General features: G+C 48.4%; 1 protein-coding gene across 9 annotated transcripts in view; it reads left to right on the forward strand.

The window, feature by feature from the left end:
* KDM6B (lysine demethylase 6B) overlaps positions 1-24,147 on the forward strand; it is a 511,446-nt gene that overhangs the window by 364,120 nt on the left and 123,179 nt on the right. Inside the window, exon 1 of one of the 9 annotated variants that reach the window (XM_069218692.1) lies at positions 1,604-2,196. The exons of 6 other annotated variants lie outside the window; for them this stretch is intronic. The gene's annotated coding sequence lies outside the window, so the exon portion shown is untranslated. Of the gene's footprint in view, positions 1-1,603; positions 2,197-24,147 lie in introns of those variants that run through there. 2 more of the 9 variants (XM_069218689.1, XM_069218690.1) reach the window with 2 other exon arrangements.

Here is a 24,147-nt window from a genome sequence, read left to right on the forward strand (position 1 = left end):
CCTGGATGGACATAATTAACATAGTTAACAGCAAAACCACCATTGTTGACAAAGCCAAATCCCTAGGGTTTACCCTAGGCAAAAGCTCAACTTACAACACCATGGCAAGAAATGTGCAGTATCAACAGTGTCTTCTCTGTGGAATTTGCCGCTACAATACAGAACAAGACCTGAAAACCCTTGTTCAATCAGTGACACTCTCCTGAATCGACCAATTAAAGTCTTTGACTGGTCTACCCAAGCCCCTGCATGTTTTGTCTATGGAGCCAAAATGAATGATGACCACATCACCCCTCTACTGGTCACTCCCGCCTGGCTGCTCATTGAAGTCTAGACCATATACTAGATGGCCTGTATCACCCACAAGCAATTATTCATGTCCACTCCTAGCTAGCTGGTGGATAAAGTTAAGTTATCTGGAGTTAGTAGACCATTGCGAAATGCATAAACACTGCTTCTAGAACCTCCAGCCTTTCCAAAGGGAACAACTCGATCATTTTCAGGCAACGAGACACGATATGGAACTCCTTAGATCAGAAAATACACAGCACTACCTCGTAGGCGATCTTGAAAACAAAGCTGAAATCCCTTCTCCATCAAAGATACTGTAGCCCATGACATCTCAACTAACCTCTCCAGTGGGAATGTGCTATCCCACCGCTATATAACAATCTTATGTAATTTTTGGATACCATGCAATTTTAGAGTTTCTTAACTTTCTATGTTTTATTGTTAGCCAACCCATGTAACCACTCTATATAAAAACCCTCAGATATTTTGAGGTCAAGCATGCAAGCCCCTTGCCTGTTGTAATCTATCTGTGGGCTTTTAACCACGCCCACTGAACGCCCATCACTTTAACTCGTTCATGGGTTTGCCTTTCAAAAACCCTTTGATATCATTGGTAAATGCTTTACGTTTGTCCCTCCTTGGGGCAGTTTTGTTACCACCTTGGCCATCTACCCTGTTAGGTGGATAATTGCCGCGTTTGCTGATATGTTTGACTGTGAGCAAACTTCTTTTTCCTTTTGTGTCTCTCCTTTGCACTCATGCTCATGGCGGCCGTGGCGCTTTCAGTCGGCTCGCTTATATCGATTGTTTTACTTATTATTTTCAGTTTATGTGGCAGGGAAAGTCCAGTTAGGAATTTACAACGGTAATAGCGAGCAAACACGAGACACATTGCATTGCAAGTGCTTGTTTAATCATGCAACACCCTATATTTTACTGAGAAGCATGCTAATACGTATTGATAATGTTCACGCTATATAAAAAAGCAAAAGTAAATAATGTTTACAGTTAATGCTTCATTCGAAATATAGTGAACTACGATTTTGTTCTGTCGTGGGCAGTAGTCGTTAAAGTTTTCCTCAACACAGAGAGCTCTAAAAGCGACCTTATAAATTAATTTTCAGGCGCCTTTGGTGGCTGTGCTGTGCCTCAGCATTGCGGCGCCCGGGCCCTTTAAGCAGTGGGAATCCCGGTGGTAGGCGGACCGCGAGCAGTGACCTCACCCTGTCTCTTTAAATGAAGTTTAAAGGGCTGCTCAGATGTTTGCAGTGTGTGTGTGTGTGTGTGAGGCGCTCGGGGAGGGTGTGTGTGTGTGTGTGTGTGGGGGGTGAAAGGGAGGGGGAGGAAGGGCTGAGTCATGAGGAGGAGTGCTGAGAACAAGAAGACTTGATAAGGGCCTGCCGGGGCTGGGAGAGGGAGCAGAGCAACTTAACGCAACAGAAACCAACCAGCAAGGGAGCGAGAAGGCGTGAGCCACAGGTCCTGGGAGAGAGGACCGCGGGGGGAAACAGGCCGGCTGTGGGATGGGGGGTGACCCAAGCAGCTGAGGCCGAAGCGGACAGACGGCGGCACGACGGGCATAGTAAGAGACCTGGGCAGGGTGGGAACCCGGCGAGAGGGAGGATCGGGGTGGGAGGGAGGAAGGCGGAGGAGGGACACAGACACAAGAGGAAGCTGAGCTCAGAACTTTGTCCTCACAAAGCCGGCACCGGAGCCAGTCCCAGGACCCAGGCGAGCCCAGCCCGGGAGAGACGGGATCCCCGGCGCGGGGTCTGTGGATAGCCGGAGGCGCTCTGTGCCAGGACCCCTGCGGCCGGCTGGACCCCGGGAGGAGCAGAGCATCCGCAGCTCAGCGGGGAGCCGAGGGTGCCGAGAGAGGAGTCCCCCGATCCACGTCAATACCGAGTGAGTGCGGCCACTGGGACCAGCGGGTGTGGGCAGCACGGATGAGGAAAAGGGTGTTGGGGTGCAGTCCGGAAAAGGCTGGACTCCCGAGAATTAAGTCCTCTAGCGGGGTGCAAAGACGACTGAGGGAGGGAGGAGTTGGGTTTACTACGTGGGGCAGACTGTAGTAGTGCGCGCATAACATGAGATGTCCCGTGGTGCTGCTGAATGCAGTGCGCCTTTATGGGTGGCACATAGAGGGTATGGCGGCTGGAGGTCTGTGCCGTGGGGTCCGGGGGAGGCTGCGGGGCACGGGGTGCTTAGTGCTCGACTGTGCATTTCGTAGTGTCGTACAGGGCCATGGTAGACGCTACATGCTAAATTGAATGGCTCCTTCATAGGAAGCGCCTATATAGGGCAGGATTTGTATGCCAATTGAAGACTGCTAGAGATGACAGTGTACATGGTTGGAGACCTTTGAAACAGGAGAGTGGCAACACACTGCCTCACATGTCAGCCTTCAGTGAGTCCGCCGCAGTGCACTATGGGAAATGGAGTACAAGGTCACGCTTACTAAAGTAATGATTGGACACTTTACTGGACTGTGCCAGTTAAGGCAAGGTGTTATGGCTGCTCTTGCTACAGTATATGTGCCTGTCACGTGGCTTTTGTTGTGGGTAACGATGTGGGCATTAGCATGAGCTGCAAAACCGAGCTAGCAATTATATCAGGCAGGGAGGACATGGAGGTCTGTCTACCCGTGCATCTTCAACCCCTTGTTTCATGGAGCTCAGTCTACCCCCTGTACATCTTCAACCCCTTGCTTCCTGGCGGTCAGTCTACCCCCGTGCATCTTCAACCCCGTGCTTCATGGAGGTCAGTCTACACCCTGTGGATCTTCAACTCCTTGCATCATGGAGGTCAGTCTACCCCCGTGCATCTTCAGCCCCTTGCTTCATGGAGGTCAGTCTACTCCCTGTGGATCTTCATCCCCCTGCTTCATGGAGGTCAGTCTACTCCCGTGGATCTTTAGCCCCTTACTTCATGGAGGTCAGTCTACCCCCGTGCATCTTCAGCCCCTTGTTCCACCTGTCTCTCTTAAGACCCTTACTTCATGGAGGTCCGTCTACCCCCGTGCATCTTCAGCCCCTTACTTCATGGAGGTCCGTCTACCCCGTGCATCTTTAGCCCCTTACTTCCCCATGTCTCTCTTCAGACCCTTGCTTCCTCTGTCCTGTTCCTTACTTTGTGTTTATATAGGCATGGAGGTGTGTCTACGCCCTTGTCTCCCAGGCCCCGTTCCTTACTATGTGTTTACATTGGCACGTGTCTCACTTCGTAGCACTAGGTTAACAGTAGCGGCGACAGCAAAAGTTACTTACGAGCCTGTTTGATGGCAGTTCCTTTTCTCCTTTTTAGGAGTGGGAGGGGCAGTGTTTTTCTCAATTCACGCAGAGGAAGGATGAGAGTACTGCCCTCCCCCCTTCGCTGGGGGCGGGGTCTGGAGATGGCGCTACATTGTGCTGACATGTGTGTTTGGATTGAGGGGGAGGGCAGCCCTTCTCGGCCCCGTGGGGCAGGGGCTGTTAGTGTTACTCTACCCTGTTGCTTCCTTTGATCTGTTTGGTGAGGCTTCACCCCCCACTCCCTCCTTACGCACCCCCCAGCCCCACTCTCAATTGGAGGGGATCTGGACTTTCCTTGGCGGGATGCTTAAATCGGGTGCGATTATGAGCTCTCCGGGTCTCACTTGTCAAAGGGGGGGGACATATCGTTCATTTTGACCAAAAGTCAGTGTTTTATGAGAAACGAGGATTCCAAATAAAACGGGGTATCGCGTCGAGCCTACTAAAGAGAGACTTGTGTTCGGTTTCCGTACTCGGCGGAGTGCAGGGTAAGAACCCCGATTGCTGCGGTTGGCACTGGGGGAGGCGAAGGTGTTGAATATTTGTTTTTTTTTGTGGCGCTGACCTTGTCTGGAGCGCGGTACAGCGGACCCTGTTCTACAAACATTGCGGAAATGCACACATTGTTGTGCATCGCTGATTGCACGACCCGACTGTCAACACGCACGCAGGGCTCACGCATGTAAATCCTATTTGTTTTTCTAGTTAGATGGAGAACGGAGCAGCTGAGGTACCTTGGGGCCCTTCGTCCACTCACCAGGAGTTATCCCATCCTTCTGTTAGGGACGGGCCTCGAGTGAGCCCTCGTAGGAGGCTGTTACAGATTCCCGTAAAACCCTACACGGGGAGTTACGCTTTCCCCCCGGAAAGGGCTAATGACTTTGGCTCGCTGGGTGCAGTGTCACTTCTTGAGACTGTGATGAGTGGGGTGTTGACCATATTGGTTGGGGCGTCTCGCCGCCTTCTGTTTACCTCGGATGTACTGAGCACGAGGGGTTTCTTTCTGCCTGGCCTGAGTGCCACAGGTCCCCAGACTGACTAGTATTTCTCCTCCCATTTATTGGTGGGAGTCTCGTGCCATAGGAGATGGGAGTGTCTCGCCCCTGTCAACTGCTGTCCACTTTATTACGGGGACTCTCTCTTACCGCAAGCTCTCGCCTGTGAGTTATTCTCTGCAGGTTTTTTGGAGCCTGGTCCCCCGCTGTGCTGGGACAACTTCATGCTCCAGACGTTAGGGCATACACTCACTAATCGATGCATGCGGGCACTAAAGATGTAGGTGGATTTTGCCTACATCTTGTGTTTTGTTGGTGGGAAACATCTCTACGAGAGAGTTTACTGTTGTTGATTTTAAAGGGCATTGACAGAACAACCTGTATCTAAATATTAACTGGCGCGTTTAGCCTAACTAAAGCTTCCAGTTTCTGTTTTTTTCCCCCCCCTGTGGTTTGGGTTGTCCATAACACTCATTTCAGTGTAATCTTGACAAACCTTTCACAGTGCCTTCTGCACTCATCAATATTACAACCTCCTAGAAACCCTCTTACAATGAGCAGAACATGGGGGATGGCATAGGTAATTCCAGATGCGAGTCTGCAATGAGACCCGGGCTGAGGAGTCTACTGTGCTAAGTTTCAATGGCCGTTGTATGATTAGCATTGTGTCTGGAGCTATATCTTGTCTTTGGCTCAACATAAGCCCAGTGTTGGATCTTTCATAGATTCACATGCTTAAATCATCCCAGTCATTGAACTGGGGATCGACTGTAAATATAGTGAGCTTGGAAAGCTTTAACATGGCCCCATTCTGAACCTATTCGTGTAATTTCAAAAGTACCAAACGTCAACCGATAAGCAAACTCATAGAACACCGCTCCCAACAGAGACCCCAATAACTCCAATTTCTACTGCATGTCATGAGTAAAGGGAATTGACTCAGTCTTCATACAACCTTTTCAGGCCCTCACAAGGAATGCATTTATTGCCTCTGTCCTGACCACAAAACTAAGGACTTTAAGATCTGTCTCTTCTTTTTACAGTACAGCCCTCACAGACTAAGGCTCCAGAAAGCAAAGTCCAAGGTCATGCCATCTTCAGATGAGGTTTGTGATGGTTTCTTCAATAATAACTAATAATAAGCCCATAAAAAAGCTAATTCTCTGGAAGGATGCTATCTCATAAGTCATGTCTGAAGGGATCCCTTGGATGTCCAAGGAACCTCTTAAAAGGCTCATTGGGAATTCCAGAGAGAAATGTCAGTGTCCAAACGTAGTCCTACTAAATCACAGATTTACCTCAAAAAAGAATTCTGTGGCACCAGCACCCTGGGAAAAAAGGTATATCCCTGGAATTAGAGAAACCGAAATTGTCGACAATGACCCTGTCAACGATAACATGACTGGAACTTTGACCAAGAATTTGTTGACAGCATAGACTCTGTAAGCAAAGATCTTTCCAAAAGAGAATTCTTTAAGTCTGGCTCAATTGACAAGTGGGCCATTGACATCTATGATGACCTAAACTACACCTTGTTTGAATACCACTCAGACTAATAAATCACCAAAAGTGACTCTAATTTCAGAAAAAACGCATTTCAACACATTTAATGCCTGAACATATGTCACAGCATAGTTTTCCCATATCCATCTCAATGCCTAGTTGACCTTTTGGGCCAACGTATAGTCCTCTGCAGCTCATTAGACACATCATGTTGTATCGTTGGACCTGTATCTGTCAAGATCCATTTAGTGGCCATGTCTCACTTCAGTAGGACAGTGGAACAGCCATATCTCTTGCCCAGAAGACTCAAAAGAATTCCTTAAAGGACTTTTAGGCCTTTTTCACTATTGGGGCATCTCCATGAAAACTCAATATAGTCCTTTTGTCCACGTATCACACATTTTTTTTCAATCAGTACACAAAGTGGAATTACAATATTGTTTTAAATGGTTTACTTTTGGCCTTAAATTCTGCAAGAAGAGGATTTGAAATTTAAGCTTTTAGAACTAGGGAACCATACTTGCAATTGTGAGAGAAGTAATTTTATAGGACACATTTTCATTTTATCCCCAACGTACCATCAGACTTTAATCTAAATAAACCAGAGGTTCTCAAAAAAATGTCCAAGAATCCAGCTGATGCAGCAGAAAGAGCACTTGTTATCCTGGATGTAAGAAGATGTTTAAGATTGTATTAAGGTAAAGCAATTTAGAAAGTCAGATCCACTTCTTGTAGCTTATGGCCCTATAAAAAAAGGGCGATCTGTATTGACATAGAGTATTGTCATAATGAAACTGCCTGTCCATTACATGAGATTGTACCAGCCCGTTTGACAAGAAGTTTGTCCTCACCAACTGCCCTGTTAGCTGGAGTGCCTTGTAAGGAAATGCCTCCTTGGCATGGTTACCCCCTAACGTTTTGCCTTTGCTGATGCTAAGTTTTGATTGAAAGTGTGCTGGGACCCTGCTAACCAGGCCCCAGCACCAGTGTTCTTTCCTTAAACTGTACCTTTGCTTCCACAATTGGCACAGCCCTGGCACTCAGATAAGTCCCTTGTAACTGGTACCAAGGGCCCTGATGCCAGGGAAGGTCACTAAGGGCTGCAGTAGGTCTTATGCCACCCTGTGGACCCCTCACTCAGCACATGCACACTGCCTCACAGCTTGTGTGTGCTGGTGGGGAGAAAATGACTAAGTCGACATGGCACTCCCTTCAGAGTGCCATGCCAACCCCACACTGCCTGTGGCGTAGGTAAGTCACTCCCTCTAGCAGGCCTTACAGCCCCAAGGCAGGGTGCACTATACCACAGGTGAGAGCATATGTGCATGAGCACTATGCCCCTACAGAGTGTCTAAGCAAAACCTTAGACATTGTAAGTGCAGGGTAGCCATAAGAGTATATTGTCTGGGAGTTTGTCCGACACAAACTCCACAGTTCCATAATGGCTACACTGAAATCTGGGAAGTTTGGTATCAAACTCCTCAGCACAATAAATGCACACTGATGCCAGTGTGCACTTTATTGTAACAGGCACCCAGAGGGCATCTTAGAGATTCACCCTGAATACCAATCTGACTTCTAGTGTAGGCTGACCAGTTTCTGCCAGCCTGCCACAAAACTTACAAGTTGCTTGCCACATGGGGAGAGTGCCTTTGTCACTCTGGCCAGGAACAAAGCCTGTACTGTTCACACATCCCCTGCAGGAACTGTAACACCTGGCGGTGAGCCTAAAAGTATCACCCCTTTTGTTACAGTGCCCCAGGGCATCCCAGCTAGGGGAGATGCCCGCCCCTTCGGCCACTGCCCCCGCTTTTGGCGGCAAGGCTGGAGGAGATGATGAGAAAAACGAAGAGGAGCCACCCACCAGTCGGGACAGCCCCTAAGGCGTCCTGCGCTGAGGTGACCCCTGCCTTTAGAAATCCTCCATCTTAGTTTTGGAGGATTCCCCCAATAGGATTAGGGATGTGCCCCCCTCCCCACAGGGAGGAGGCACAAAGAGGGTGTAACCACCGTCCAGGCCTAAACACACCTTTAAATCTAGTATTTAGGGGCACCCCAGAACCCAGGAAATCAGATTCCTTCAACCTGAAGAAACAAGGACTGCTGACATACAAGCCTGCAGAGAAGACGGAAGACGACAACTGCTTTGGCCCCAGCCCTACCGGCCTGTCTCCTGACTCGAAAACCTGCAATCAGCGACGCATCCGACTGGGACCAGTGACTGCTGAAGCCTCAGAGGACTGCCCTGGACTAAAGGACCAAGAAACTCCTGTGAGCAGCGGCTCTGCTCAAAACCAGCCACTTCTTTGCAACAAAGAAACAACTTTTAAAGACTTCACGTTCACTGCCGGAAGCGTGAGACTTCCCGACGCCCCCGGCTTGAAATCCAGAGAACAAACACGACAGGGAGCACTCCCCGGCGACTGCGACCCCGTGAGTAGCCTGAGACGACCCCCCCTGGATCCCCACATCGACGCCTGCATAAAGAATCCAGAGGCTCCCCCTGACCGCGACTGCCTGTAACCCTCTTATGAACATTATCAGGACAGCAAAGTGGACGAATTGGCACATGTTTACTCATCACTACAGCCTGGGCTCAGAAGATGGGTGCTACAGTGGAACAGGCGGTTGTAAGTTCTTTCACTGAGGTGAGCCCTTTTTTAATTTATCCTCTGTCCACTAGGAAATGCTTACTAGTATTTATTGCTTCCTACTCCGAATCAAGCATGTGAATCTATCAATGATCCAGTACTGGATACGGAAAACGTTGCCTATAGCTGTAATTCTACGCAGCTTCATTTATGGGCATACCTCACCTATTTTATCGCCTCTCACACTTGTACAATAAGATGTGAAGCATGGTGGCCTCTGGAGGATCTTTGGTTCTGAGCTTGCTTCTGATTGGTTGAAGTTTTGTTGTTTGAAATGATGCAAATAGGCTAATAATGTGAGCATGTTAACGCTTTCCAGACAGTTTACCATTGCACTGCTCATTGCGTCTACCGTGGGAACAGAACGTGTGAATCTGTGAAAGGGGGACTATAGTTACCTGTAACATATTGATTGATCTTTTGTGTCTTGAGTATCTTCATTAAAGGAGCGAACAGAAAATTAAGAGATTCTGCAGGTGTGGTTATATTTTACTGTTTACTTTCTGAGAGATTCTCCGTACAGAGAAGGCAGGTACTTACCTCTAGTAACAGTACTCTGTACTTGGTGGAGTCATACACAGAAGACTTGTCACCATGTACACGCAGGATCCCCAAAAGAAGAATGTCACGTGTTTGAATATTAATAAAGGCCCTGTGACAGAGAATGCACTTTAACAACTAGCGAATGGGTGAAAGTCCATGTTTCACAAGCCGGTCAGTGGCTTGACCACTCCCCGAATACTTCTGTGTAGGCAGCAAGTGCAGCTAGCTTTGAGTTTTTTTTTTCTGGCCTTTTAGGGCCGCTCCTTCAGGAGTGAGATGTGGATATTGAGGGTAGACTGCCACAAGGAGCCCCCTGGCCTTGCACGTAGTATGTGTGATCCGATCCGTGAGGACATGCCCACCCCTAGCTGCTGCTCGAAGGCCCCTCTTTGCACGAGTGCCTGCCACCGCCCTGTACCCCCAGTTCTCTTGTTCTCGGTTGTAGAGTTAAACTCTTCCCTCGCGGGCGCTGGTGTAGGTTTGGCGACTCCGGCCCGGACACGTTGCTCCCTCGCACCTGCAGGCTGCGTTTCCCGGGCTGAACGGGTCTCAGCGGTGAGCCCAACCACAGCCGTGAGTAGAGTATTGCGGAGCCCTGATTCACCGACTGTCACCAGGCGACTCATCACTTCTTTCAGCTCCTCGCAGGGATTACGCAAAATTAGTCACCTCTTTTTGTTTTCACCCCCTAACTACACAAAGTTCTGAGAACCGTCTGTTGACTGAGCTTGTCTGCACCGCCCCCTCCTATTATGAGTACGTTCTTTACTATCACAAGCTTTGTGACCCTCGGCACATGCTGCCGGGCAAGTATGGTTAAGCACGTGTCCCACTGGCTACTGTGCTCCGCCCTGACCCCTGGGACGCACATGCCGAGCAAGTGACCCACTGTGTCGCCTGCCTTAGGAAATTTCCGTAGACCACCTTTGCGTGGCACCGGTTTAAATGAGATGCTGCGTGGCCCTTCTCTTAAGAACATGTGGTTTGCTCACTTCACAAGCCCGCGCCCTGTAGCGCCTACAGTAAACGCGTGCACTTGCCCCTCTGTGGTTTGTGGCAAGCACGTGTTTCGTTGACGCCATCCATACGTTTTGGACACTAGTGTCTCAGCATGTGCCCTCTGACCCGTGGAGCGTGGAAGTGTCTTGTGAGCGCCTCGGTTGTAAGCCGTGCCTCTTGGCCCTTGTTTTAAGACATGCCACATGATTCCTTCCTCCCGCCCATACCGCGGGGGCTCAGGCTGCCAACATGAGACTCCCTTTTCTCTGGGAGGAGGGGGGAGGGGGGGGGGGGTTGAAGTTTGGCTCCAATTTACTGCAAATAACCTCTTGTTGTCGGGAAGGGCCCTCAGATAAGTCCGTCGTTCCTTACTGTGGGCACTGTAGTGCGTTATTCTGTATTCTGGATATTGCATGTGTAGGAGACCCACCCTATGCACAGCTTATCCATTATTGTCTGCAGAAAGACTCGCCCTGCTCCCCCTGTATGTTGTATCCGCGTGTGCTTCCGTGTTGTCTCCTTCGCTTTTCAGTTTCTGCCACTTTTCACCCTTCAGACGGTTGCAGGATACCCGTGCACAGCCCACACTTCATACCGTTATGTTATTCTGCATATAGCTGGAGTACCATGATGTACATTTTTTGTACACTTTATGTGCCAATACTGTCCGTTGACTCAGGTTTTTCTTCACGTGCCAGTGCTGTCACCGTGCGAATCCTGTACATTATTCTATACTGTTTCACATGTCTGTTATTCTGTAATTCCACAAGCCCAAAGACTTGTGTGTGCTGTATGATTGAACACCCTTGGCCAGGGCAGGTGTTCCTGTACCGTACGCTTATTATCCGCCTCCAGCACGTACTTTCCTGGCAGTATTTCTGTGCCCGACATACCCACCCTGTATAATACTGTGTGTACCAGAAGCATTAGTGAATCGACTCCAGTGCGCATGGACTCTGCAACCTTCTCTAGGCTGCACAGGAGCCATCCCTACGCAAGAGGGGGGAGGAGCCCTCACGGTCCACACTTTCCCAAGGTGTCCTTGCCTTTCGTGGCCCTCGCTGAGCACTTTATGCTGCCGGATACCTCTGCGTGCAGTTGCCGCTGTACCTGGGGCCTGGGCCAGTGTTGCCATGTTTTAAAAGCCTTCTAAAGCCCAAATCTGTTGAACGACCAGCCCAAAGTAAACCCAAATGAACCAGTGCCAGTCCAAAAAGTAGGCCACATTTTTAATACTGAAATAATGCAATCATAGGCTGAATCAAATTTATATTCTAAGCAAATATGTGAAACTAAAAAATAATTTACAACCATTGTCTCTGGTTCACTGATAATCATTTGCAAAGCAATAACAAAACACTATCTAGAATTGCCATAGGTTATTGTAGCAGACCTCTACTTTGTGTCCAAGGGTGTTGTGTACTTATTGTGGGGTACAACACCAGTGAATTCAATGGAGATACAAAGTAGTGTTGACTCTGGGGCAAGTAATTTGTTTCAGGGCAGAGAAATTGAATCTTTGGACAATGAGCTAAAGGATGGCAACTCCTTTGTATTCAAGGTTAAATAAGAGGTATGCTTTCTCTTTGAAACTGGTTTTATAATAAAGCAAGAACAACTCACTGATAACAGCAAAAAGTCTTAAAGGACTGCCCCCCATACTTAATGGACTGCCCCCGCATACTTTCTCAACTTTTTATACCAAAATTAAGTTTGTGGGAAGCAGACACAATCCTGTTTTCCCTTAGCATTTTACAGTTCCAGTCCTGTTAATCCCAATATAATGTCAGCCCCAACATGCAAATATAACATTTTCTACATTCACTCCACCATTAACTTATCATAATCAACACCCCACCAAATGGATTCAAAGCACAACCTGTGTTCTTTTCACTGCCTTTCAGATGCACACAGTAGATAAAGGTGAAATGTAAGTAGCCATCTAGAATTCCCGGTGTGTATCTGTAGTATGCTCTACTACTGTTCTACTTTCTGGACTTTTCATTAAATGGGCAGCAGACCCGCATTTCACTTATTTCCTGCCTCCTTCAGACGTACTCAGGCACTACCCCTACGCTTGTATTAGTGGGCTACCTTTGCCCTGGACTTAGAGGTCAACAGGGCCCTGCAGAAAAATACATCCTTGTGTGAGGCAAAAAAGGCTGTTTGTGTGAGGCATAGACACCCTTCTGCAAATTCCTGTCAGAGGCCAGAATACAGTGACCCAAACTCCGTGAACTTTAACTTAAATTATTGGTAAAGACTAGTGTTTTGTGTGAAATGCAAACAATGGCTACGCTGAGCACATCATGACAATAAGTGATGTAAATAATTTAGGCATTAGTATCACAGACAGAACCATGCAGTGAGGCTGAGCACTGACCATGTACCGATTCTGATCTACTCTTCCTCATACCTAGTCAAACGCCGAGCGCCTATGGATAGCAAGAAATATAAAAGCCTAGACGAAAGGCTGCTTCAGTTTTTGAAGATGGAGATGTCAGTGTGGTCCAGGAAGTTGAGCTTTGTCTTAGGGCTTTGTTTGTTACACCTTCTTTGAACTACTTGGGAATTCAGCCCAAATACACAATTATACGTGACCCTGCTTTACACAGTCTGATGGCGCTTTCATTCAGGTTAGAAAATGAGACCCTGTGGTGCTTTCAACCTCCCATGGATAACTTTTTTGTGGAGTTCCTCTGGACCAGTGGTTCCCCACCTTTTGACTTCTGGCGACCCCCACTTTATCATAACTGGAACCCAGGGACCAGTACTGAATCGTTATTGGAAAATATTGAAAGCTTGGGACCTGGTCTAATAATATTTTTTACTTTTCTAAGCATTTACGTTCCCTCTGAGGAGGCTTCAATGACCTGCAGGGGTCCCCAGACCACAGATTGGGAACCACTGCACTGGAGACTATCCTCTGCAATGTTTCTGCACATGCAGTTGTTCCATCAGCCCTCATTTACACTGTCTCAGATGGAGCTATTTTAGTGGGCTTGAGGGTAAATGTTGATATTGTCAATAGTTGGAATTTATTTGGTGGTTCTTCTCCAAAGTGATTGGGATTATCTTCCATTAAAAAGAGATTTAAGAGTCTTTTTGTGAATTGTTTTCTTATCCATACTTGTACACCATCTCCACTAGGTTTTTGGGACATGGGCACTTACTATAAGTGACAAGCCATTAAAAGATGGATTGGGCGACTTAAAGTTGGGTAAGGCTGGTTGGCCTTTTCTGCCAAAACTTTTGGTCTTTTTGGTTGGACGAATGGGTGAGGGTATTCTGGTATTTGCCCACCTTATAAAATAGAAAGAAAGGTGGTCTGAATCGGAGCTAGGGAGACAGCCAAAGAGGAATTCATTGGGCGAGGATAGGGAGTTGTTTTAAAGACTTAAGAAGCTGGTTGTTAAGGGGTGTTCAGGTACTAGGGAAGTTTAAGGATGGTGGGATGTTAGGATATGTCTTTGTATTATAACTGTCCTATTAAAGAGGCCTTTTCCACTAAAAGACTGTCCAGACTGTGGCATTTTGCATCACATCACCTCAATAGTGAGAGTTTTGTTTTATAGGGAGATTTTTAGTTGTCTTCTTACTGAAGTTTGTTTGTCATCTAAGTATGGAGAATCAAAAACATCAAAATCCAGTTTGTAAGGCTTTAAAGTAAACAAAGGTCACAAAATTAAACAAAAACTGTTTAAACCTCTAGTGGTACCTCGGAGAAATCCCTTTGTTAAACAAATAGGGTGCCACGATGCATCGGGGAGTTTACGTTTAATTCCACTGTTTGTGGTTTTCTTATTTAAAAATAAAATAAAAATCTGGTCGCCGATCAGGGACTCCCCAGGAAGCTGAGTGCGGGTTTTCCCCGTCGCTGCCGCGTGATGTGTGTCAGAATGGGCGGCGCTTTCTTCTAAACCGTGCAAAACATCGCACCTTCCTTTTTATCATTTTTTGTTATTTTCAGATATGCAGCCACGTGCTTTTTTCCCCCCAAAGTTGTTGCTTCACGAAGTTGTACTCTCCACCCCCTCAAAACTTTTTCTTTTCTCATGTGTTGTTTGTTCCACAGGAAGTGGTCCGCCAGCAGACGGGAAATGCTTCTCGCAGACTGCTGTTTGTCCTGTAGAGCCTCCACGGAGGTGCAGGCCAGACTTTGCCAGCGTTGATTGGCTGAGAGGACCTGGTTGTAACTTCTTACAGTTTTCCTTGCACTCCACCAAACCAAGCTCTTTCAGCCGCTTTTCTTTTGTATTTGACACAATTTTTTTTAATGGATTCTGCAGCGTCTTGCTATTTGAGAGTCTGAAAGCTCGGTTGATGTGTGTATATATAATTTTAGCGTCTGTGATAGCAACTCTGTAGTTACTGTTCGATCAGAGTTGTAATTGAAAAGGCATTTTTGTTTTCTTAATGACTTTTGCGCAGTTTAAATATGCATGAAGTAGCAAAAATTGTGAATCCGACATGGGTTTAGCATGGTAATTTGTGTGCTGCTCTGTCAAGGGAAGCGTGGTGGGGTGAAAAAAGGTAACTTTTTCCCTTTTAGCTCCCATAGATCCCATATGTGCTGTCCTGTAAGAGAGAAAAACACAACACCCAATAACACCAGGCTTAGCATAAAAGTAGATTTTTACTCAAGGAAGTGCCTTTTACTTGTTAATTTCTCAAAATGTATAAAACTACTGTTTACAAAATGTTTGAGTGGGTTCGAAGGGGGTAAAAAGTAAGAAATCTCTGGACTGTTAACTTGCAGGTCAGTAAACCCTAATGTAACAAAAAGATGATTAGATGAGGGCACTTTTCCTCCTGTTGTCCTTTACAGTGTGCAGATCCGAAGCTCAGAATTGGGTCGACCCCGTCCTTCCCCCTCCCAGTATGCATGGCCGAAGGCTTTGGGCCCTGTAGGTTGAATTGATTGTACCCGCTGTACCAGGACTTGCTGTGTTAGACTTCTGCCCTGTCTGTAAACATATCTGTCTACCTCTGACACCTCTTGGCTTGCTGTGTGTGATCTGCAGCCTGACTGCATTTGTGTCTTATGTGCATTTTTAGATAGTGCGTGCAGGCACGTTGACCTGTTGTAAGTATTGCATGCTTGTAACCATGCCGATTTCACCCCCTTTGCTTTCATCCTTTCGTCGGCTTGCCTTTCAAAAATCACTAGATGTTATTGGTAAATGCTTTACGTTTTCTCCTTCTTAGGGTGGTTTGGTTACCGCCTTGGACACCAAGCCTGTTACAGGGAAAATTTCCCATATACCTCAGGGTGGGCAAACTACTTTTTACGGTCGAGCCTGCGTTGCATGCGCATCGCAGCGAGACACTTTAGTATTTAGAAAAGGGCTCGGAGCCCTGTCAACTTCACATCAGTGTTTTTTATTGGTTCGTGGGCTTGCCTAATAAAATCTGCTTGCTTTCATTAGTCGAAGGCACTCATAGGTCATGCCTTTTCCGGTGGCTAGCCCTCCTTGAGCGCAGCGACCAAGTACAGAAAACATGCAAGGCTCGCTGTTTTTCATCGGGCTCGTGGACTTCTTTTTCTCTAATTTACGAGCGCGATCTCGATTGGCAGAAGTCGAGCGCTTTACATAGTTAATTTCACTTTTTCGGGTTATGTACATAAATGCAGTTTTGCCCGATAGGTGAAAAGTCGGGTTAGGCAACGCGATCAGCTCTAACATGAGCAAACGCGAGACCCGTTGCATTGTAAATGCTTGTTTCTTTTGTGAGCGCTCTGTGGCTGCCATGGGGCTGAGCTCGCAAATTTGATTGGCTGTATTGTTTTTTTACATTTTATGTATTCTGATTTGATTACTACACATTCCTTGCAGCATGCATATTGACCCTCTGTGCCACCTTATGATGACTCCAAGCTTCCACTAGACAAAAGTACGTTCTTTTTCCAGAAAGAACATAAATCATCCATTATTTTGGCATTTTTAAATTATATGCACTTTGTGATTAACTAAGCACACGTTCTTCGCAGCAGGCACATTAAACCTCTGCTACCTTTATAATGAGTCCAAGCTTCCACTAGACAAAAGTACATCATGTTCTTTGCAGCACACGTTGATTCTGGGACTTGTCGTTTTATTTTTATAAGGTGATAGAAGCTGGAAATCAGCCCTTAGAAATCAGCCCTTAGAAATCAGCCCTTAGAGTAGTATTCGTAGAGTTGTCCAGCTCCCTAGTTCGATGCGTGACTTGATCATGTAGTTTGTTTCTGCTTTGCATTCTGGGACTTGTAGTTTTATTTTTATAATGTGATACAAACTGTGAATACAAAGCAGAAATTTGACTTGATGAAGTACACAGCCTGGAACCTAAGCTGTGTGTGTATATATAAAGTTAACTTTGAAGAGAGCTTACAGTTGATTATGTTGTACAATGGTTAATATCTTATAGCTAATATTTCAGTTCAAGACAGATGGAGGATCATTGTCATCATGTGGGGTGGCTCTCAAGTGTGTGAAAAATCATAGGCATTTTGTTCGAGTCTCCACACTGCAGGAAAGGGACAGTGATCCAGTACGCATTCTTGGAGTGCAATTATTAATTCATTGCCCTGTGGGCAATGTCACTAGTACCAACTGCCAATATGTTTTGCATCTGGGAGTAATTTGTGTTTTTAAGGGCCTTGTTTAAGAAGATATTACAGTTGGTCTGCTATCGATTTAGTTATATATGCAGGGCCACTGGGATTATGTGACAGAAAGAACCAAAATATGCGGCAGGGTTGACCAATTATTGTGGCAAAAAAGTCCAGTTAAGCATTAATACCAATAGCTCCTACTCAAGTAAATGCTAGACCCATTACATTGCAAATGCTTGTTTAGTTATTTATAGAGGCTCTGTGTCCCAGGAACTTGGGATCCTGCTGCTGAGGCTGTGACAGTTATAACCTCACAGGTTAGTTAACCCACCCATGTGAACATCAACTGGAAGAACAGTAAAAAGTACTAAAAATGAAATTGATGGACAAATAATTATTTAATAAGATGAAGGATAGGTGTCATGCCCTGGCAGGCAACTCTTAGAAGTGTTCCCCTATCGGAGACCGTGGAAACCGGGCACTGCCAACAAACTGGCAGCAGGTGATACCATTGATCTCCTAAGAGAACCCTGGGCTTGGACTCTTCTTTCCAGAGGCACGTAGCATTGAAAGCGGCAAAAGTGAGGCAATTAAACGTTGCTAGATGCAAATAAATATGATTGGGTCTCAACCTCAAGATGGTTTTGGCTGCAGCAATTCATATCGGTTGAAGTCCCTGTAAGAAATTCGTGGGTAAACCCTAAATTTTGCATGTAAAAATTCCATTCGAAGTAGGGTGAGGTTTACTTTAAGGAGTATGAAGTTAAAGTTGTACTGACGATTTTCATTTGACAAAAGCAAGGTGAGCTTCTCACAGCAGGTCGGAGTCAAAGGTTACTCCCCGATTACTGGCTGCTAAGGGCAGAGAGGCTGCAACTCCGGTTCAGTCTTCCCGTAAAAGCAGCGTAAAAGCTGCATCTTTCAGTCATGTCAAAAAGGCAGTTATTGTTCTGCTGACCTGCTCTGTGGCCTGGTCGTTGGGTATGCTTCTCTCTGATTGTCTTAGATTGTCCTAAGGTCTCAAACTCCGTGAGCAACTTTATTCAGAACCCTTTAATTATAAATGGGGGAAGGGTGCTGGATTCCAAGGCCCTTCCACCCCCACCCACCTGGACCTCTTAAAACACCCCATTAACTCCTAGCAGAGACGGACTTCCTGCTTTGGGTGGAGGCAGCAGAGTTAGTGAGGCGGGGGACTGTGTTGCCTGATGTCTGCAATAAACAATCACTGGGCTCTGGTTCTGCCTTCCGTTGAAGCAGTGATATCTCATGATATTGGTTCACAAGTCGCATTGATTAGGCTGCTGGCAAGAGTAGGCCGTGGCGGAGTGGTTTGGGCTTATACAGTGACCAGGTGGTTGATGAGGGAAGGTTGAATGCGAATGACGTGGAATCCTACAGTGACATGCTGGCTCGTGGATTAGATCAACGCTGAGTGTTTTCCCCTTTCTATGGTGGTGAAGTGGCTGGCCGAGAATAAGCCGAAGAAGAAAGGTTAAGCTCTTCTACGGTAACCAGGTGGCTAGCACAAAAATGAAGTGGAATGGCAGTCCTACATAGCTATGTAGTTGGTGAGCATCGGCTGAGGGCGTGTGTAGTTTTTTGGAAAGGCCAGGCTTATGGTTGAGCCTTAATTGAGGTGCGATAGTTGGCCTTCCTGCAGTGAACAAATGCTTTAGCATAAGCAGATTTGAGACTAGTTTGGTCCTGTTCGGAGCGAGCAGGCTGGAGTGAACAGCTTGGCCATCCTACCAGAGCCACATGCTTTGCATAGTGCAGGCACAGTTGAACCTTGGGGGCACTCTTGCGATAAACATGTTGGCCGTGGTTTGACAAAGGTTGGAGATGTGTTTGTCCTCGTGTAATGCATTTTGAGAATATTGAAGGTAAGCCAGTGCTGGTGGATTTTACTCTTTGGCACTACTGTGAATATCTGCTCCAGAGGCCTGTCCTCATAAGTAATGTCTTTATTTTATTTATTTTTGTGTTCAACTTATTTCTTCACGACTACCAGCCTTTTTGGAACTGGCATGAGGTTTAACTGAGGCCTCCCCTTAAATAGTGTTATGTAGAGGGACGAGGAGGAAGATGATGGCAGTACCGAGCAACAGTCATAATCCCTACTTAATAGTGGTAACCCAGCATGAGTGGCCAAATCTCAAGTGCCCAGGGTACACTGTGTGTGTGTATCTGGTAATTGCCCAGAAGCCTCAACAGTGTGCCGTCAAAATATGAGATCTGTTAGCCGTGTGTGGGACGCTTTGCACCCGCCCCAAAACCGCAAGGTCTTTGCACAGGTACAGCGATGAGACAGATTTGGGCCATAGGAATAGGCACACCGGAGGTGGTTTGTGAGTTAGGTCTCAGCTAATTGGACAGGGTCTATAGCCTAGAGTACCACCTCGACTCTCTCTCGGAGGTGCGGTTATGCCTTGAAGCACTCTCCCGCTGGCAGCAGGCTGCTACATCATACGGGCTTCTCGTGGCGAGAAGGACGTTCACAGCCCGACCGCTGCCCCCGTGTACCGAGTAAAGGCCCGTCTGACTGGGCCAAGTACACGCACCATGTCAGAGGGACCTCTGAGGACTCCCTACGCAGACAAATTAGTTATCTTTAGTAAAAAAACAAACAAACAACAAAAAAAACTATTATCTGCAGTCATTGACTGAAGATGCCAACCCAGCTAACGGGACCCCCCCCCCCCCCCCCCCCCTTCCAAGCCCAGGAGATAAACCCCATATCGTTGTCTCAACGATATCAGCATAAAGGTTAGTTGGTGATGACGGTCCATTTTTGATTCCGCTTTAACCATTTGTTCAGGTTGTCTTATTGTGGACCAATCAGTCTCCCAGTGGTCCGATGGCCAACTTGGGCGATGATGGGAACCAGCTAAAAGCCACTCCTGACTGCTGAGGGAGTAACCCTGGCGCCTCGAGGCCCCCGCTTCGGCCCTGGTCCCTGCCGCCCCCACCGGCTGGACCGCCACGGGCCACCTCGCTGTGACGTCACGCGGCGCGTGCGTCGGGGGAGCCCAGCGTGATGTCACCCACGAGGCGCCTAACGCCGCGCGACACTCAACGTTTCCATTTCGTTTCCTATTTGCCAGTTCGCAGGTGCCAGCGTGCGCGCGAGACCCCTTCCGTTTTTTTTGTTTTTTTTTAAGCGTTCACTCTCGTCGCATCCGTGCTTCAGACCAAAACACGTCGAGGCCGGCGACGGCGTCACTGGGGACGGCCCCCAGAAAGCCCCTTCCTTGCCGAGTGACGCCTCGGGCCTGCGGAAGTGTGGGCGGGGACTTGCGGGTCTCCGAGCTGCGTCTCTGGCGGGCTCCTCCTCCGAGGTTCAGTGCTGGGTGGCGAGGGCTGGAAGGGGCCTGACCCGCTTAGAAATGTGTGGCTTCAGAAGCAGGGGGGTCTTGCCCCACCACCTACTTGTCTGGGACTTCATTAATTAGTAGGTGTGTTTGACGGTTTCTAGGCGCCGAACACACCAGAAGGACGATACTGTAATACTCACATTTATTTTTTAAAGCCGTTCTCCTAGCTTGATGCTTTCGTCATAGTAAATGAGCATGACCGCAATCATCCCGTCCGTATATACATATACATCCCTGTAGGTTTTGTGGCCTCTAGTTCTTCTGTTACTAAACCAGGGAACAAGTTCCATTTTTGGGCCCGCACTAGACTCCCAATCCTGTTTTACCACTGACACATATGTAAAAACATTCTTTCTGATGGATACAACTACCTGTGGATTCCTCACCTCATGAATACTCCCATGGCGCCAGCATTCTACGGAAATCTTCTTACTAGTCTCTGCACGTCGACGAGGACGTCACTGTCTCGCACGCGACGCCGTCTGACGTCATACAGGCAATAAGAGGTCCTCGACGACGTGCGGACGTCAGTTCCCTTTTTTCCGTGCATTCGAAACGGTTATCTTCGAGGGAGCAACTGTTACTCTTGCGGTTACAGTGTATATCTTGCTGCGTACTCTTTCTCTGTGGAAATAATGTCGCAGAGAAAGTCTGGATTTAAGCCTTGTCGTGAGTGTGGAGGCAAGATGTCGGTGACGGATCCTCATTCCGATTGCCTTTGGTGTTTGAGCTCCGACCACGACGTCTCGACTTGTGATTCATGTCAGCACATGAATCCGAAGGCCCTTAAAGAACGTGAGGCGAAGCTGTTTATGGCCAAGTCAAAGGAGAAGCATAACAAGAAGTCTTCTCCAAAACATCGGCGTCATCGAGACTCCCGGCGCCGTAGAGAATCTCGGCGTCATTCAAGGGAGGCTCGTTCCAGGTCTCCGGATCGGTGCCGAAAGACATGGGAGGTCAGCCCCACGGTGACGCCGCATCCTTCGACGCCGTTGCCCTCTCCGACGTCACCAACTTCGCCTGGACAGGCGTCGGTGATTGAGGTATTGGAGCCTCAAGTGTTTTCTCCGGCGCAGACGCCGAGGCCGGAGTCGGGGTCGCCTCCGAGACAGGCACCCCAGTACCTGGCTTTTCCCACCCCTGGAGCCGATAGTTCCGCATTCTTGAATGCGATGTATGCCATCTTCCAACAGATGGCTCCAGGGGGTGCTCCGGCTGGGCCTTTGGCCTTTTCTTTGGGTGATCCTGCGCCTCTTCGGCCGGCACCCTTTATGCCCTTTCTCCCGTTTGGGAACGTGGGCTCGGCGCCAGTGTCGGCGCCGGTGGCCGCTCCGGTGGCCGCTCCGGTGGCTTCGGAGGGATTGGCCCCAGGGATTTCCATCCCGTCGACGTCGAGATTTCGGCCTGTGACTCCGGTGGGTCCATCTGTTTCAGCTGCTCTTCAGTCGGCGCCGAAGTTACCCGTGGCGCCGGATGCGGCGTCGGTGGCTTCGGAAGATCGGCGCCGATCTCCGACTGAGGCATTGTCGACTCCGCGGATTGAGCAACGACTGCATTCAAGGAGGCGTGCTCTCCGGGTACTAGAAGAGCAGGAGCACCAACGAGCCCTAGAGGAAGGAGAGCTAGAGGACTCGGGTGATGGGCTGCGTGGACTGGAGTCGGCCAGTGGGCTGGACACTTCCCCTGAGTGGGACCTTTCGTCCCCGGGGGAATATACTGAGGAAGCTGCTTCCTTTCATACAGTGGTACGGAAGGCAGCTAGTTTTTTGGACCTGCCTTTGCCGGTGGTGGAGGCAAAACAAAACCTTTTGACGGAGGTGTTGCATCCGGCCTCAGCCGCGGCGGAGCCTCTGTTACCTTTTAATGACGCTCTGCTGGATCCGGTTTTAGAGGTGTGGAAGAGGCCGGCATCTTCCCCAGCAGTTCACAGAGCCGTGGCCAGGAGGTATCGGACGGCTCCAACTGATCCTGGTTTCCTATCTAGGCACCCTACGCCGGAGAGCTTGGTAGTGCAGGCCTCCTGTTCGTCCAAGTCAGCGCCTGGTTCTTTCCCGACGGTGCCTGGGGACAGAGACTCAAAAAAGCTAGAGGCGCAGTCGAAGAAGATTTTTTCGTCCTGCAGTCTGGCGTTAAAGGCCACTAATGCGACCTGTATCCTGGGGAGGTATATTCATGCTCTGATGGATGACATCTCCTCTTCGTTTACAGAGCTTCCCCAGGGTCTTTTGGATCTTGTCTCTGATGCCCAGGCTGCTGCGACCCAAATTATCCAGACGGGACTGGATACCACCGACTCGGTAGCCAGAGCAATGGGCACAACTGTGGTGGAAAGGAGACAGGCCTGGCTCCGTAACTCGGGCTTTTCGGCAGATGTACAGTCCACATTGTTGGATCTTCCGTTTGATGGGGACAAACTGTTTGGGGCTAAGGCTGATTCGGCCTTGGAACGTTTTAAGGAGAGCAGGGCCACGGCTAAGTCGTTGGGACTCCAAGCTTCTTCTTCCACGGCCTCTTCCAGATTCTTCAGGAGGTTTCGTGGATTTGGGCGTGGCTCTTCCTCCTCTTCCTTTCGGGGAAGATATCAGCAACCTGCCTCTTCCCACCCCTATAGATCTTTTAGGGGGAGGGGTAGGGTCCGCACCAGGGGAGCCTCTCAGCAGCACTCTGCCTCTTCCTCATCCTCTGGCGGGGTGCAGCAGGGGAAGCAGCCTTAGGCTTCCACCATTTCCCACTCACTCCTCTCCTGTAGGGGGAAGATTACAGCATTTTCTCACCAAATGGGAGACTGTTACGTCGGACACTTGGGTTCTCAGTGTTGTGGGAAAAGGCTACACCCTTCCCTTTCGGGAGTTTCCGCCCCTCATCCCGCCCCGCCCTTCGTATTGTTCACAAGAACACCTCCTGTTGCTAGAACAGGAGGTAGAAGTCCTCCTTTTAAAGGGCGCGGTGGAGTTGGTCCCGGAGCAGGAAAGGGGTCAAGGAGTTTACTCAAGGTATTTCCTGATTCCCAAGAAGGATGGTCGTTTGAGACCAATTCTGGACCTGAGGATCTTGAATTGGTTCCTCAAGCAGGAAAAGTTCAAGATGCTGACCCTAGCACAGGTGCTTTTGGCGTTGAACATGGAAGACTGGATGGTGTCTGTCGACTTGCAGGATGCTTACTTTCATATCCCGATACTCCAGTCACACAGGAAGTATCTCCGGTTTGTGGTGGGATCGCAACACTACCAGTTTGCGGTCCTTCCGTTTGGTCTTACTTCAGCACCTCGAGTCTTCACGAAGGTGATGTCGGTGGTTGCGGCAGAGCTCAGAAGGAAGGGGATAGCAGTATTCCCTTACTTGGACGATTGGTTGATCAAAGCCAAGTCCCCGGAGCTTGTGTTGCGTCATCTGCAGTCAACAACCCAGTTGTTGTTCGACCTGGGCTTTTCGGTGAACGAGCCCAAATCTCACCTGGAGCCCTCTCAGCGCCTCCTGTTCATAGGGGCAGTACTGGATACAACATTGGGTCGGGCCTTTCCTCCGCCTCAGCGGATTCAAGATATTCAGGATTTGGTTCCAATGTTTCGAAATGGAGCGGTAGTTCCAGTCCTCAAGGTCCTTCGTCTGCTCGGTCTTTTTGCCTCCTGCATTCTGTTGGTCACGCATGCTCGCTGGCACATGAGGGCTCTTCAGTGGTGCCTCCGAAGGCAGTGGTCTCAACACAGAGGGGATCTAGAGGGTACTGTCAAGATCTCCAGAGATGCTGCTGTGGATTTGAAGTGGTGGATTGCAAGCAACAATCTTTCACAAGGAAAGCCGTTCCAGCAGTCGCCACCAGTGGCCACAGTCATAACGGATGCTTCCACTCTAGGGTGGGGAGCTCATCTGGGGGATCTGGAGATCAAAGGTCTTTGGTCT

This window comes from Pleurodeles waltl, chromosome 12 (genome assembly GCF_031143425.1).
Source record: "Pleurodeles waltl isolate 20211129_DDA chromosome 12, aPleWal1.hap1.20221129, whole genome shotgun sequence".
In the NCBI taxonomy this organism is placed as follows: domain Eukaryota; kingdom Metazoa; phylum Chordata; class Amphibia; order Caudata; family Salamandridae; genus Pleurodeles; species Pleurodeles waltl.